The sequence below is a fragment of the Catharus ustulatus genome, chromosome 16 (genome assembly GCF_009819885.2).
Source record: "Catharus ustulatus isolate bCatUst1 chromosome 16, bCatUst1.pri.v2, whole genome shotgun sequence".
In the NCBI taxonomy this organism is placed as follows: Eukaryota; Metazoa; Chordata; class Aves; order Passeriformes; family Turdidae; genus Catharus; species Catharus ustulatus.
The window spans coordinates 10,473,589-10,487,623 of record NC_046236.1 but is presented as its reverse complement, the minus strand read 5'-3'; positions in this window follow the sequence as shown (position 1 = coordinate 10,487,623).

Here is a 14,035-nt window from a genome sequence, read left to right as displayed (position 1 = left end):
CTCATCTGCTCCTGCCGTGGCAGCAGGAGAAGGGGAAGGCAGCAAATGTGCTCCTGGTTGTACCCCACAGCCAGGGCCATCTGAAGTGATTTTGTTCTTCACTTGCTGGCACCTGACAGCCAAGAACAAACTGCAGTGAAGGAGAGTGAGGAGAGAAAAAAGGACTGAGCCTTGAAGAGGTGGGAGACACAGCAGTGGCAGTCACTTCTGAAGTCTTTTCATAGAAAACCATTTTCCCCTTTTCTTTGCTCTCCAGACCCCAGTGCTCAGAGGGCAGGGGCAGCTCTGGCTGCTGCCAGCTGGATCCAGAGGTGCCATCCTTTCAGCTTGGGCAGGCTAATGCCAATAGTGGGAAAACTTACCCTAGATGCTGAATATTCACATTTGCATTCTTGAAACCCAAGCTGAACTTCTATTTAGTCTGAGTCATGATTCAAAAAATAAAATATGCACGGATCACAGTTGTGAAGGAAAGCAGCAGAAATGGCTTTTTGGCACAAACATATGCAAGCCATATTTCTCTAGAAGTAATTTCCCATGGAAATTTAACCTCTGAAGGACACTGAAGTTAAATTAAACTGTAGGTTTTGTAACATAAGATGCTATTGTCAGTCTGGCAAGTCTGCCAGCCATGGAGGAGTAACACAATATGAAAGAAATGGTACACCCGTATTTAGAGCTAAAAACAAGGAGCTTTTCCCAGAGTCTGCATTAATGTTGCCATCCCTTTGTGACTATGGCCATGTCATTTAATCTCATTGCATCATCTGAGAATGGCTGTGAAATTAGTACCATATGTAGCCAGCACATAAGGCCCAGGGGAAGAAATCACAGTGAGAGAAAGAGGAGAACTTTGGGAAGGGGCTCATCTGAAGTGACTGTGCTTTGTCATTTGCCTGATGGGTGAGAGGGCACGCGGTGAGGTGAGGGAGCCAGTGGCATCTCTGTGGTGGTCTGTGGTGTCTGTGGTGGTCTGCACAGAAGGTAGAGGAGCCCTGTAGCTCCCCCAGCTGCTGACAGCTCCATCATGGTGATGGTGTGAGACCTGTGAGTGCTGGGGGCTGGCTGTGCCTGGCCAGCCAGATGTGCCTCTGCTAATAATAACAGGAATTGCCCTACGAGCAAAGCTCCATCTGGGTCACTTGTGTAAGCTCGGGGTATGGGCTCCTCTCCTCCAGGACAGCTTATGTAATCGCATCAGAAATCAAATACACAGTTTGCATTTCACCTTTTTCTGAACATCTGGCTGTTCACATTTTGGGCCTGCTGATTTCATAGGATATACTGGTTAGAAAAAGGTTTTCTGTGCATGCAAGCATGGAAAACAAATGCTGAAAGGTTGCCCAGACAGTGACCTTGGAATTAATTTTCAAATTTGAGTGAATATCTTTATATTTTCTCCACACAAAGTTTCCATAAGAGCAGTCCTGTGGTGTGTGACCTCTCTAGCCCTAACTTGGTGCTTGTTTGAAGGTGTCCCTCTTTTCTCTAATGCTGGGTTGCTGCCTTTGAAATCAGCAGAGAGAAGGGCCCTGCAATGAGCTGTGACCTCAGGCTGGTGGCATCTACAAAGAAAGTCCAGTTGCCTTCAGCAGGCTTTGGAGTGAGCTCGTCAAAGGCTGCTGGCAGAGCACTCAGTGATGTCCTCACAGCGTTTTAATTTCCTCCCTTTGCTGGTCTCAGATAGTGTGAACCTACTGACCTCTGGTGCATGCTGATCATCTTCTGTTTTTCACCAGGGAAGCAAAGCTTGGGACGAGTTTTGCTGGAGAATTGTCAGAGAAGTGATTGCAGCTTTTAATTTGCTCGACTTACTGGCTGAGGTCCATGTTGGCAGATCCTTCAGCAGCTCGTTATTGTTGGAGGCTTTTCTCCATGGGTGTTCTCTGCAGCTGTGCTGAAGGTATCTGCTGCACCCCGAGCTGTGTCCCCAGCCTCAGGCTCCTCTTCTCCACTCAGCAAAGTCTCTGGGATATTTTTGTCCCAGCAGCAGCATGTAAACATAAAGAAAGGTTTCACGGCCTCGTTCTTGATGGTTTTGAGTCCAGAGGCTTTGAGGAAATAAGATAAGTGTGATAGTCTGTTCCTTCAAAGTCCCCACAGCATTTTTAACTGTACTTCTGATCGTTGTAGTAGATAATAAATACAATACATGCACCCATGCACATAAAACAGCGTTATTTTGTGCTTAGTCCATGTGTTTCATGTAGAAATCTGGATGATGGCCAGATCAGTAAATGACTCTCATTTTTAATGGAAATCAGAAACACAACAGATGTACTGTACACTGAAAAGAGTTAAAAATAGCTATTTGTACTCTCTGTGCTTGCCTTGAAACAAAATGCATGGTATAGAGCAGTGGTGGTTTAGCATATGGAGCCTTTAACATCCAATATTTCTGAGAGTTTGCCAGGCTTGTGCAGGGAGGTCTTGAAGTTAACAGCAAGTTTCATAGACAGGATTTCTGCTACCATCTTAACTCTCTCCATGGTCAAACCTCTGGCTTCTGTGAAACCCTTTATGACCACTTGCATGTTGCAGTGAGTTTGTGAAAAGATATGGAAAACCCAGTAGGAGCTGGTTCCCATCCCTGCCCTACTGGGGAGCTGGGTATTTTTATTTGGTTTTTAGCTGGATAAATTGAGATGTTAATTCTGGGTCACGCAGCAAAATATTTTTAATGCTGGTGCCTCTTTCTTATGACTGGTGCCACTTCTTTCTCATTACAAATCAGAATAACTAGTGCAGCATTACATGGGGGATTGGCTGCACCTGGCAAAACTGGATTAATTCCAATGTGCTGCATAGCTCCAGACTGCCTGCAGTCCTTGGGAGGAAAGGATTTGCCTTCAAGAGTTAAGTGTTGTCCCAATGTGTACATCTTCCAGTGTGCTTGGCCTCATTGCAGTTGTCAAATGACTGGGGAGCCTTTATGTAAATCATTTTGATAATACACATTTGTAAGCTGGTGTAAAGAAAACATTTTCTTATGAATGTTATGTAGTGGAAGAGCTTCATCTCCACATCACACTTATGCTTTAATGCACAACAGCTTTTAGCAGTCTCCATGTCAGATGCTCTGTGTAGACTCAGAAATAAGTCTTAGAGAACAATTACTCAAACTACCTGAAAAGCTGATTTTTTAAAAGAGGAATTATACCTATTTCTGCTGACTTCCTTACAGCACATTTTTGATTCAATATGTTTTTCTTGTTTAAAAAAGACCTTGTTTTCCCAGAGTGCTAAAAAAAGCCCTTTGAAACACCATGAGACTATAGTGATGAGCTATGCTAGAGAAACCAATATTATATATTTCATCATTTGTCTGGTGTCCTTGCCAAACTTCTAATTTAGCAGCGCACAGTAGTGCACCAAAGTGAGTCATGAATTCTTCAGTATAATTACCACGCAGTGCAAAACCAAGGCTGCAGAAGTCTGAACCTTTTCCTGTCTGTCGTTTTTCCCTTCTACTCGCTTTTCAAATACCATATGCTGTGCAGGAAAGCTGTGCATTGCATCACAGCTTCAGCCCTGCTCTGAGCAGATATGATTAAAGGCTAAATTTCAAGTTAATAACTAGAAGACCTTTTCTGTGGGATAGTCACAAGAAAAAAAAAAAAAAAAAAAAAGAAAAGAATATAAAGGTGTTTAATTTCTTTTACAGCTAAATATGGTTTTTTGGGGGGAAAGACCTTGGTAGACACAGCCCCTGTGGAGTTGTAAGGCTTGATATGAGATCTGAGTAAATGCTAAGAGATGGTCTTGTTGACATTTTAAAATTAGTTTTTCCTTGAATTGATTTTTATGTCTTCATATACGTCATTTTAGAAAGTGAGCCTTACATGTGAGGTAGTTGCAAAGGGCAATTGGAAACCTCATGTGTTCATTCAGAGTTGGGAATAACCCAGTTCAGAAGTGTGCTGAGGACTTGGTGTTATCAGTGAGATGTGCCTGCAATCTAGAGTTCCAAAATTGCTGCTGTATCCAAATTCACATTCAGTTCAGTGTCTGCATTGAGGCTCACTGTTTTATAAGTGTGTAAAAAGGCTCAAATTCTAAAAGGGCACCAGAGAAGTCAAAGACGTACAGAGTTGCTGACAGATAAAGTGTTTCTTCAGAATTACCCATTTCAGGTTGGTTTTGAAATTTTGCATCATCCCAGTTGCTACATGTGCCTTACACACTCCTGCCTCCTTTTGAAAGTAAGAGCTTAGAAACTCAACACAATTTCTGCCATGCTTATGTCTCTTCAGGGTGCATGATGAATCCTGTCTGCAGGCTTAAAATCTGCTGGTATGTTAAATATGATCTGTGTTTGAATTATTCCTGCCTGTGTTTTGGGATGGTGTCAGCACAGGTTTTACCAGAGCACAGAGACACGAGACAAACCGACCTGGGGGACTTTGCCTCCCTCAGCTGCTGGGAGCTTGGTGACTGTTCAGTGGCATTTTGTTTCTAGGTATTGTGAAAAGCTGTTTCCTGGGCAATTAACTGCAGAATTTTGCTTCCTGCAGAAGGAACAGGAAAATGTGGTTGCATCTCTGAAGGCACAGTTACATTTCAGAGAGCTACCACAGAAATATTGCCATTGCAAGGTTCAGCTGCATGACCCTTCCCACCTCCCTCTTAATATTTTTTAGTGTTTCTTACTATTGCCCTATTTGCTAGGGAAATTTGACTTTCAGACCTAGCTCTGCTCATAAACTGTAGATTAAAGGTTATTATTTTCTAACAGTGACTATGGGAAAATATAATGACTAAAGATGTTACAAACTCCCCTTGCATTTCTGGAAACTTCTTCCCATCCTTTCTAGTTGCTATTTTGTTCACTGTGTCTTCAGTTTCTGGCTTGTGGCTCAGCCTTGCACTTGTTTCATGCTTGGATAAAAGCAGTTTAGGCAAAGGCCTTGCTCATGTGAGTGGGGCTGTACAGATGCAGAGCACTCTCAGTTCACTGTCACTGTACCCTGCCCACACTCCTCTCACAGCTCTCAATCATCCTTTTCAGTAATTGCATTAACTCAATGCAATTGCCTGACAAATTCCCAGACGTGACTTTTTTTTTTCCTTTCATAACTGTGTTTAAAGGAACACACTGTGGTGAGAAGTTAATTCTACATCCACGCTAAATTAGTTGTGTTGGTTCACTTTCTTTCCCCCTCAAATGTTCTGTTTCAGAACTGCAAAGTAAGAGCTTAAAGAGAGGTTAAATAGAGACTATTGTGTCATTGTGGGCACAGTATTCCTTTGCTTGGCAGCTGAATAATGAGTTATATATGTTAGGAGGGGGATGGTTCAGGTTATGGAGGTGTCAGCTTGTCCATTGTCTGATCTGCTCTCTTCAGGTGCTGCAGCATCAAAACATTCCTCCCAATTAATTTCTTTTGTACTTCCACAGATGCATGAGAAATTGCAAAAAGTATATGTAAAATCACTTTCTAAAAGAGTGCACAGCCCACTCTTGAATGTATATCAGGAGGAGAAAATAGCAGGTGATAGAACACACTTGGTATGAAAGACTACATAATTATGTGGTGTGATCACTGGGGCAGGTGAACAAATTGGGTGTTTTGATGAGAGCATGCTGGATGGAAAACTTAGACAAGAGCTGCTGGGAAAGAGCTTATGCCAGAGATGAGGCATGGTGGATCAAATCCAACAGGACACTTGAGGCACTGGGACAGCAGGAACAATCCCTGTGATTAGAATAGCAGCCTGAGAGAGATGGGCTCAGTCTGAATGCTGCATTACTTTGATTTTTGTCAATTAAAGCCTGATGCAATTAGATGAAGCCCTTGCTCTGCGTACTTGACACTGCAAGATGCTGAGGAGGCTGGCCCTGGTCCAGCAAAGCACTTAAATGATTCCATTAGTTTAAATGGCTCTACCTGTGTGCTTAAAATTAAGCATGCACTTAAGTGCTTTGCTGGGTTGATGCCAGTGTGTGCAATGGGTGGCAAGATCAGATTTTTACTGACCACCACCACAGACTTTCTTTGGTTTTTGCATGCAGGGCAACTGTAAGGTTTCCTTTATTGCCTCTTTAGGTCAGCTGTCTAGCTGGTGATTTTGATAAAAATAAGTGACAACACTAAGTAAATCACCCCAAAAAGTGCTTCTCTCACAGAGTTTTTACAATGCACTCTATCAGAAACTGTCCAGCCAGAGTACTGCTGAACTGAGCCATTCCAGTGAACAACACTGAAGTGTTGGAAGCAGTTAAATCCAGAGACCTGATGCCTTGTAATCAGTGAATGTTTCTTTGGGAGCAGTTGAGAACCATTATTTGAAATGGCTGATGTTCTTGACAGAGTGAAGGCCACGTAGCCAGATGTCTAATGACATTCTTGGATTAAATGGAGCTATATTCTGTGTATAATTGTGATAAAAGTATATCATAAAATACTATAATTATAATCATGAGGTTTATATGCTGTTCTTAAAAAAATCCCTAGGCACTGTTAATTCAGAATTGAGCACTTCCACCATGTCTGCAAACTTAGAGGTCATACAGGTGTAAGACTGTATGGAGAAATTTGAGCTGATTTACCCTAAATTAAAGAAAAATGGGCTTGGAAGAGACCTGAGGAGTTCTCTTAGTTCATCTGCCTCTTTAAACCACCACCACCATCTATTCCCCAGTGTCCCTAAGCTATCTGTTTCAGGACATAACAGTCTTTACCATTAGAAAGTATTTCCTGATGTCTGAATTGAATTTCCCTAGCTGTAATTTTATCTCCTTAATTCTTGTCTAACCTACCATGCACATGAAGAATAGATTATTCCCTTCCCATATGCAGCAGTCTCAGGGCAGTGCTGAGCTACTGTTCCTCCTGTGATTCTTCCTGATTTCCTTTTTTTTTCATTTTCACACTTCCCTCATTTCCATCCCTCTAGGATCTCGCTCTGGACAACCACCAGAGGGGCTAAGAAAGGAGCTGGGACTGTGCTCCTGGGGTTTTAGCAAAGGAAATTCTGCAGGGTAGAATAAATGGTGCATCTCTGCCTTGCTGGATCTCACCAGGCCATCCAAGTGCAGAGTCCCACTCTATTAGCTGGTGCATGTGACTTTATTTAGATGGCTTTTATTTTAATTAAACATCTAATTATCAAATGTCCAATGTCTTTCACTTCCCAGAAAGTGGAGGAGAACACAAAGCTGTGCTCAGAGGCAGCTGTCACTGACAGGTCTGTTTTCCCTGGGTGCTGGATTTGCATTCCTGCTCTTTCTGGGTGACTGCTGACTTGCTCCTCACAAAGGAGGCTCAGCTCTGACTTTTGGTTCTGTTGGGCACCACACAGAAGGGCAAAGCAGGAGCAGTTTATGAGCCACACTGCAATTTCTGCAAGGTTTTCCACTCAGCTTTTAGAAAGAGACCAAGACCTTGAGGGCAGTTGTGAAACAGGAAAAAAGAAGCCAAACAACTCCTGAAAGCCTTCTGCACTTCTTTAGCTCAAATCCAAGAAAGACTATTTCAGGCTTGGGAAGTTTCAGTTACATTCCAGTGATTGATTTTTATTTCTCTGCTAAAGATCAGGTTTTCTTAACAGCTTGGCACACCTGATAACCCTATCTCAGCATTTGGGCACACTTCAGGTGCAGCAGAATTTTTTCCTCACGCAGCTCTACCTGTACTAAACATTTTTTTTCCCCAGGAACATCCCTGAGGACAGCCTGTAAACATCAAAAATTCAGAGGGCAGCCCTTGCATTGCCCATGCTTGCAGATCACCCTTCCTTCCATGCTCTGCTGTTTTTAGGATTCCCAAAGCACCTCAGGACACTGGTGCAGCGCCCAGCCCTGCCTTCCCTGAGCCCTGCCAATGCTGCCCTGGTGACAGATGATACCCACATGGGTGCAAAGCCAGCTCTATTTACACTCTCCCAGCAGGCTCAGTGCAGTTGTCACAACTTGTCAGTGGTCGGGGCTGGACGGTTTGTGGTCGGCATAAAGATATTTTTCTGTTACAGAATCCGGCGTGTTTAAAAAGGAGCCGGGTGATGTGATTATTAAGATGTAATCAAATGCATTAAGGCAGCTATTTCCTTCACCATTAATAATGAGAAAGCTGGCAATATAATCCCCCCTTCGTTCTCTTGTTTCACTTTTGTGGTGAGAAATGAAATGAAAGCAATCAGGAGCTCCAGGAGCCTTTTGGCACTGTGTATTTTTGTTGTCATAAAAATCATAAAGTAAGTACTTCTGCCATGTATTTTTAGTTAAAAATTTTGCTGAAGAAAATCTGTCCTTTATTGCAGCTCCTAAGAGTTTCCATAAATAAGAATTAGGTGTTTAATTCATCGAGATGCTTTGGAAAACTCTCTTGAACCACACTTGCAGTGTGTTTGTCTCTTTTCCAGGTAATCTGCAGGTTTTGTTTCCTATATGGTATATTTACTTGTTTACTAAAGCTTATATAGTTTATTTTAAATCCTCCTGAAGAGTTGAGGGATTAGAAAATGATGGGTTATAACAATAATTTTAAATCATGTGTAATACCTTAAATACTTTTCCACTACAGCAGGTTAAATAGTCACCAGGCTTTACCTTATAAAGCCTCATTTAAACCTAATGCTCAGGCAGAAATGCTGTAGAAATTACCATTTAACACTTGTGTTTGACATGGGTTTATGATGTTTTCTCAGCTGAGGAAAATGAGAAAAACTGAATTGAAACAGTTGAATTCCATTATCTTTGATTTTGCTCTTTTTTAAAACTGATGATCTCACAGTTTGTCTAATGATTCCCTCGAGTCTGTTAACCTTTGCCATTTTGCCATTTAATTTTTCATCTAGCTCTTTAGCCAAATTTTTTTAGCAGAATCAAGACAGTTTCTTCATATTGTAGAGTAAGCACCATGTTCCCACTAGAACCTGGAGCTCTAATTAGCCTGATTAGACTAATCTAATCTAATGCTGAGGTCTTCTGTGTGCTTTGCCAGTGCTGCTCTTGGACTCCTCTGCCTGTAATAACCCAGCCTGGCAATTCCCACTGGGAGGCCTCAAAGGGGAACTGGGACATCTCAAAGGTAATTCAGTCAAGTAGCAGAATTTATTTATTTATTCTTGTTTTCCAAAGTGATAAAGTGAGTGAAAAGGAAGGTGAAATGACTTGTGCAGGATAAAAGGGGTAATAGCAAAAGTGCTCATGGTGAATGGCAAGACTCCACTCGTTTCAGTGGTTTGGAGCAGCCTTGTGAGTCAGAGCAAACGGCTCTTGGTGGATACAGCCTCAAAGGCTGGATGAGGAAAGCCCTTGAGGTTCCAGGCCTCTCTCTCCTGATTTCACCTGAGTTGTGTCCATCCCTTGCAGGGATTTCTCATTTCACTTACTCTAAGGCTTAAAATCCTCAGAAACAATCTCTGTTCTGCAGTGCTTCCATGGGCTCTCAGTTTTCTTTGCTTTCTCATTCTGGGGAATGAGAACATGGCTTTAGTCCTCCAGCATCAGCCAGAAGCCCTTTCTTTATTCAAGGACAAGAAGTGTGTTTGCTTTGGACCTGTTGAGGGTCCCCAAAGCTGCCAGGATCCCTTTCATGAGATGCTGAGCTGCTGTTAGCCTGGGAGGAGCCCTGATTTCTCACTCTGATCCCTCCCAAGGCAGTGCTGTGCTCAAAGACAGAAATGGAACTAAACCAGGCTGTTCCAGCAGCTGCCTGTGCTGCCTGCCCAGCAGTGCCAGGCTCCCTGGGCAGGGACACCTCTCCCCTGTCCCTGTGCCCCTGTGAGCTGTGTTCCTGGCAGGATGGCTCCTCCAAGAGAGCCAGCTGTGCTTCCAGAGATAAATCCTGTCATCTATCACTCTTGGCCTCTCCTCTTTGCTCCTTGGCCCTGCAATGTCTGACTCTGCTTTCCATTCCTTGGAGCTGTTGTAGAGGTGGGCTGGCATTTGCAAAGGGAATTTTTTTTTTTTTTTTAAATTTTTTTGAGTGCCCTACAAGACAGAAAAAGCAATGTAGTCTCTAAGTCTGCATTACTTGATGCCTGCATTTTGTTCCCAGTGTATGGAAGAGCTTTCTTAGGGACAAGGCCATCCTGTACTCTGTCAGCCCTTCCCTGCAGGGCTGTACAAACATTGTGTTGTCCTTTCTGTGCTGGATTAGGGGATGGCTTTGCCCAGATCTTTTCTTCATTATTTTTCCTCTCTCCAAAACACCTAATTGCCAGCTCTGCTTCTGACAGAGGGGCAAAAGCAAAGCCACTTTTTATTAATTTTTGCATAGAAAATCAGCTGCAGCACTGCAAGGATGAATTTATCTTCCAGCTCTTTGGCTTGTACTTTAGTCACACTTTGTCAACCAGACAATGCTCATCACTTATATAAATAAAATCCTTCCAGAGAATATATAGGTAAAAAGAATATATGTATAATGAAATAACAAGTCTTGCCATTTTCTACAGAAGCAGCCAAACATTCATCTGTGATCAGTTTTATTAAGAGGAGAAGCTGCTGAAAGCAGTAGTGTCCCAAATAATTGATGAGAGATGAATTTGATCCCTGGCTGGTGACTGTAATAAATTTCTCTTGTCTGCTCAGTCCACTAACTGCAGGTGGAAACCAACCCTGTGCAGTGATTAAAGAAGCAAAATATTTTAGGCATAACAGAATGTAACAATTCTCCCAGTGAACTGGACAAAAATAGCTCCACAGGTAGATAAATGGAAGGGGAAGTGCTTTTATTCCAAGTCCACATTAAATTAGGGAGCTGTTATTTTTGTTCCTCACCCCTTGCAGCTGACAGTGAAGCAAGTGATATTTTTGGGATATTGCCTTGTACAGGCTCTGTCCAGCCTTTTCATTAGCACCTCAGGAGCTGAGGCAAGGAAAGGAGCTGCCTTCCCTTGGTGGAATTGGGCAGGAGAGGAGGGAAGGTCAGGTTCTGCTGCAGAGGAGGGGAGGGAAAGCTCATCATCTGGTTTGCTCTAACTCTGGGTGGTGTTCCTGACCTGGATGTCCTCTAGGGAAAGCTCATCTTTGGGTTTAACTCTGGGTAGTGTTCCTTACCTGGATGTGCTCTATGGAAAGCTCATCTTTGGGTTTGCTCTAACTCTGGGTGCTGTTCCTGACCTGGATGTGCTCTAGGGAAAGCTCATCTTTGGGTTTGCTCTAACTCTGGGTGCTGTTCCTGACCTGGATGTGCTCTGTCCCAGCAGAGGCTGGTCAAGCAGAGGCAGGGCATGGGCAGGGGTGCCCACACAGCCCCTCCTTGTGCTCCTGCCAGGGATGTACAAAGATACCAGTGCTCTGCTCCAAATGGGAACTTGGGCTGCTTGAGGACATTGTGGCTGCAGCCCAGGCCACCCAATATTTTAAAGAGGATTGGGCAGAGAAAGCCCTGTTGCCTTTCAGCAGGGCAATATTAGACTAGAAGGCAGCAGCCATAAATAACTCCTTTAATCTGTGCAAGAAAATGAGTAAATAACAACACTGTCCTACCAAACAGTCATGTTTAATGTTTCATTAATGTTTTGTGAACACTGATGATTCTTTTTATATAATTTAGCATGCTGGGCTCTTGTATCCCTGGAGTTCTTTCCAGATGGGGCAGAGCATCCCAGAGAGCGAGGAGTGCCAGGACCATCAGCATGTCATTAGAGTTAATGCAGGAGTTGTCAAATGAGGCCTGTTCTCTGCTGAAAAGCTCTGTATTAGCACAAGGCTGCAGAACTGCAACATTCATCACCAGGGAGTATTATTTGAAAAGATCATTTAGTATCTGTCAAGGCTGCTGTAATATTTTTTTGGCCAAAGAGTTTAAGTGGGAAGACGTGTGTGTGTGTGTGCGCCTCCACTTGTGATTAATTGTAATCTCACATAATGCACTCCTTAGCTTGACATTTTTAAAGTAAGGGGTAGGTTGGTTGATTCCTGAAATTAATTACAATTCAGATTTTGGAGTGTGGAAAAGGGATAGAGAGCTTTCCATAAACCTTTTAGACACAGCTAAAATTTGGACTGATTTATTATGCACTTCGACTATGCTCTGCTGCTCATGTAACAAAATCTTTAGGAATTTATTGCAAGAAAATGTCTCCTTTTCACAAATCTGATGCAAGGAGAAGATGGAATTTGTATTTTAATTGCATTTTGGTAAGGAAAAACAAAACCAGTCAGGGTTTTGGCCCTTTGTACACCTGATTAATTGAGTCTCTGATGTTCCTAACTCAGGGTAAGAGAATACTGTATCTGCATTAGTGCCTGCATGAAACTTTGAAAAACATAAAAACTAACATGCTGGGTTAGTTTATTTGCCTTCCCTTGCAGGAATAAATTGGCAAAGTCAAATACTTCCTGATGCTTCAGCAGAAGAGACCTTTTCTGGTTCTTCTTTAGGTGTTGCACTTGTTAACGCATTTCTTTAGAAGAATTTAGTGGTCTCCAAGTTCTCCTGAAACTGCAGAGATCTTAAGTTCTGAATGATACCCCAAATAAAGGTCTGCCCTGGAGATGGTGTTTTGGAATGACAGCTGTCAGCACAAGGAGTTAGTGAGAAACAACCATTACAGAGTGCTGTTTTAATCCAAACCACCTTTCATGTACAGACACGGTGAACTTTATCACACCTAACAATCTTTAACATTTACAAAGCAAGTTTCCAGCTGAGGAATCCAATAACACCTGCATGCTCAGAAGCCCAGAAGAAGAGGGGAATACATGGTGAAATGCTGTCTGGGCCCTTGTAGAATAACTCAGATGTGTGATTTGGATCTGAAGGAACGTTTGTAGCAGTGTGATGGGTATCAGTGTATCTCCATGGGTATCAGTGCCTGGCTGGGAGCTGGGAGCAGATTGCTGCTGAAGAACAATAGGGGTTTTCCATTAAGCTCTTCCCTCTTGGCTAAGATAGATAAGAAAGCCTCCTCCCCTACTTTACTCATGCAGCAGATAAGATAAATATCTATATAAGAGATAAAACTTAAGTGCAGCAGGAACTCGGAAGAGACATTTTCTAGGAGAAAAAAAAGCTTAGCAGGCATCAGTTTATAAAAAATAAAATAGGCATGGATTTGTACTGTGTTGTAGTAAAAGCAAAGCTCTGTTGTTGGCTCAGTGTATTTTCTGTTGGAGGCTGGACTGTAACCAAGGCATCATCTGCAGGTTGTAATTCTCCCCTCTGGAGCTTCTGGAGCTGGGGAAGTTCAGTTTGCTGTGGCACAGCCTTCATGCCATGTTAACATGTGTGGCAATCATTTGCAAAAACTGCTGACTTTAGCAGGCTGCAAGGCTTGTGTCTTACATGGATGAGTATTTGCATCCACATTTCAATTTCCTTCTCATAGTGAGATGAAAAAGACCTTTTACAGGTTTATCATTCCTGAGCCTTACCTAGTCACTGTGGTGGCAATATTCCCAGTCATTAGGAGAGCTCAAAACCAGCCAGGGCTTTTTTTCTTTTCTGGGAACACTGCCTTTTCAAAGCAGTGACAGAGCAAGAGGAATTGTCCATTTTTTTCCCCTTGAAGAGTTTATTTCCATTTTCTCTTAATTATCTGCACCACTGGTTTCTGCCTATGTGCTGGGTTTGGCTGGGGTAGAGTTAATATTCATCACAGTAGCTGGTCTGAGGCTGTGTTTTGGATTTGTTGGTAAGTCAGGGATGTTTTAGCTATTGCAGAGCAGGGCTCACACAGAGTCAGTGCCTTTTCTGCTCCTCACCCCACAAACCAGCCAGGAGGATGGGGATGCACAAGGAGCCAGGAAGGGACACAGCCAGGACAGCTGAGCCCCACTGACCCAAGGGATATCCCACAGCACAGGGCTTCATGTTCCATGTTTAATGCTGGTGGAAGAATAGAGAAGTGGGGGATTTCCAGAGTGGTGTCATTTGCTTTCCCAAGTCACTGCTACATGTGATGGAGCTCTGCTTTCCTGGGATGGCTGAACCCCACTGCCCATGGGAAGTGGTGAATCAATTCCTTGTTTTGCTTTGCTTGTGGGTGTGGACTTTGCTTTCCCTATTAACTGTCTGTGGTTGGTTGTATTTTTTTTTTTAATTTTACCCTTCTGCTTCTCTCCCCATCCCACGAGGGGAGA